Below are 3,128 nucleotides of genomic sequence, written 5' to 3'. Positions count from 1 at the left end.
TCTTACTGACTTGTCTGCCAATTGAAGTGAGAATAAGGCAGGCTGTACCTCAATGATCCCCAGTTTCTCCGTTACAGAGAGTGGCATAAGATTTATTCCTGACCCCAGGTCACACAGAGCCTTGTTAAAGGTCATGGTGCCTATGGTACAGGGTATTAAGAATTTACCAGGATCTTGTCTCTTTTGAGGTAGAGTTTTCTGAATCCATGTATCTAGTTCACTAATGAGCAAGAGGGATTCACCTTCCTAAGTCTCATTACCAAACAACTTGGCATTCAGCTTCATGATAGCTCCAAGATATTGAGCAACTTGCTCTCCAGTTACATCTTCATCCTCTTCTGAGGAGGAATAGTTTTCAAAGCTCATGAATGGCAGAAGGAGATTTAGTGGAATCTCTATGGTCTCTATATGAGCCTCAGATTCCTTTAGGTCATCAATAGGGAACTCCTTCTTGCTTGAGAGACGTCCCAGGAGGTCTTCCTCACTAGGATTTTCGTCCTTCTCCTCCCTTGTGCATTCGGCCATATTGATTACTTCAATGGCCTTGGAATCTCCTTTTGGATTCTCTTTTGTATTGCTTGGAGAATACTGGGAGGAGTTTCAATGACTTTCTTACTCAGCTGGCCCACTTGTGCCTCCAGATTTCTAATGGAGGACCTTGTTTCACTCATGAAACTTAAAGTGGCTTTTGACAGATCAGAGACTAAGTTTGCTAAATTAGAGGGGCTCTGTTCAGAATTTTCTGTCTGTTGCTGAGAAGATGATGGAAAAGGCTTGTTATTACTGAGCCTATTTCTTCCACCATTGTTAAAGCCTTGTTGAGGCTTTTGTTGATCCTTCCATAAGAAATTTGGATGATTTCTCCATGATGAGTTATAGGTGTTTCCATAAGGTTCACCCATGTAATTAACCCTTGCCATTGCAGGGTTCTCAGGATCATAAGCTTCTTCAGAAGCTGCCTCTTTAGTACTGTTGGATGCATTTTGCCATCCATTCATACTTTGAGAGATCATGTTGACTTGCTGAGTCAACACTTTGTTCTGAGCCAATATGGCATTCAGAGTATCAATGTCAAGAACTCCCTTCCTCTGAGGCATCCCACTATTCACGGAATTCCTCTCATAAGTGTACATGAATTGGTTATTTACAACCATGTCAATAAGTTCTTGAGCCTCCTCAGGCGTTTTCTTTAGGTGAATAGATCCACCTGCAGAATGGTCCAATGACATCTTGGAAAATTCAGATAGACCATAATAGAATATATCTAATATGGTCCATTCTGAAAACATGTCAGAAGGACACTTTTTGGTCATCTGCTTGTATCTTTCCCAAGCTTCATAGAGGGATTCACCATCTTTTTGCTTGAAGGTCTGAACATCCACTCTAAGCTTGCTCAGCTTTTGAGGAGGAAAGAATTTATCCAAGAAGGCCGTGACCAGCTTATCCCAGGAGTCCAGGCTATCTTTAGGTTGTGAGTCCAACCATGTTCTAGCTCTGTCTCTTACAGCAAAAGGGAAAAGCATGAGCCTGTAGACTTCAGGATCTACTCCATTTGTCTTAACAGTCTCACAAATCTGCAAGAACTCAGTTAAAAACTGGTAAGGATCTTCATATGAAAGTCCATAAAACTTGCAGTTCTGTTACATTAAAGCAACTAGTTGAGGCTTAAGCTCAAAATTGTTGGCTCCAATGGCAGGAATGGAGATGCTTCTTCCATCAAATTTGGACGTTGGTTTTGTGAAGTTACCAAGCATTCTCCTTGAATTATTGTTGTTGGGTTCGGCTGCCATCTCCTTCTCTTGTTCAAAAATTTCAGAAAGGTTGCCTTTGGATTGTTGCAGTTTAGCTTCTCTTAGTTTCCTCTTCAGAGTCCTTTCAGGTTCTGGATCAGCTTCAACAAGAGTGTCTTTTTCCTTGTTCCTGCTCATATAGGGAAGAAGAGAACAAGAAAAGAAAGAGGAATCCTCTATGTCAAAGTATAGAGATTCCTTTATGTTAGTAGAAGAAAAAAAAAGGCAGAGTAGTGAAGAAGAATGGGTAAGGATAGAGGTGGTGATCTGAGATGAAGAGAGATGAAGAGAAGTGTTAGTGAATAAATAAATAAATAGATAGAAGGAGAGATAGAGAATTTCGAAAATAATTTTGAAAAATTGGTTAGTGATTTTCGAAAATTAAAGATAAGATATAATTAAAATTAGAATTTAAAACAATTAAAAAGAATTTTTGAAAAAGAGAGAGGTATTTTCGAAAATTAGAGAGGGATATGTAGTTAGTTGGTTTTGAAAAAGATAAGAAACAAACAAAAGTCAAATAGTTAGTTGAAAAAGATATTAAAATCAAATTTGAAAAGATCAGAAGATTTAGATAAGATATTTTGAAATCAAATTTTTGAAAAAGATAAAATTTTGAAAAAGATATGATAAAAAGATAAGATAAAAAGATAAGATTTTTAAGAAAAAGATATTTTGAAAAAGATTTAATTTTTAAAATTAAAATTGATAAAAAGATAAGATTCTAGAATTTAAAGATTGAACCTTTCTTAACAAGAAAGTAACAAACTTCAAATTTTTGAATCAAAACATTAATTATTGATTATATTTTCGAAAATATGATGTAAAAGATAAGAAAAATATTTTGAAAAATATTTTTTTGAAAGTTTTCGAAAAACAAAGATAAAGTTGAAAAGATATGATTTTTGAAAAAGATTTTGAAAAGATAAGATTTTTAAAATTTGAAAATTTGACTTGACTTGTAAGAAACAACTAATTTTGAAAATTTTTTACTAAGTCAACTTCAAATTTTTGAAATTTTGAGAGAAAAAAAGGAAAATATATTTTTTTTGAGTTTTGAATTTTAATGATGAGACAGAAAAATTAAAAACGTCATTTTTGTGTTTTTCTCTTTTCTTTATGGATCAAAACAAAGAATGCATGCAAGAACACTATGAATGTCAAGATGAACACCAAGAACACTATGAAGATCATGATGAACATCAAGAACATAATTTTGAAAAATTTTTGATGCAAAGAAAACATGCAAGACACCAAACTTAGAAATCTTTAATGCATGGACTCTAACAAAAAAAATGCATATGAAAAATAACAAACAACACAAAACAAGAAAACATC

At 34.4% G+C, this 3,128-nt stretch overlaps 1 non-coding gene across 1 annotated transcript; it reads left to right on the top strand.

Annotated features, from left to right (window-relative positions):
* The first annotated feature begins 1,287 nt into the window (after window positions 1-1,287).
* Window positions 1,288-1,391, top strand: LOC112713588 (small nucleolar RNA R71). The gene has a single exon (XR_003158559.1). It is a non-coding gene; the product is annotated as a small nucleolar RNA R71 (small nucleolar RNA).
* Window positions 1,392-3,128: the final 1,737 nt, after the last annotated feature.

This window comes from Arachis hypogaea, chromosome 9 (genome assembly GCF_003086295.3).
Source record: "Arachis hypogaea cultivar Tifrunner chromosome 9, arahy.Tifrunner.gnm2.J5K5, whole genome shotgun sequence".
Classification (NCBI taxonomy): domain Eukaryota; kingdom Viridiplantae; phylum Streptophyta; class Magnoliopsida; order Fabales; family Fabaceae; genus Arachis; species Arachis hypogaea.
This window is presented reverse-complemented; position numbering and strand designations above follow the sequence as displayed.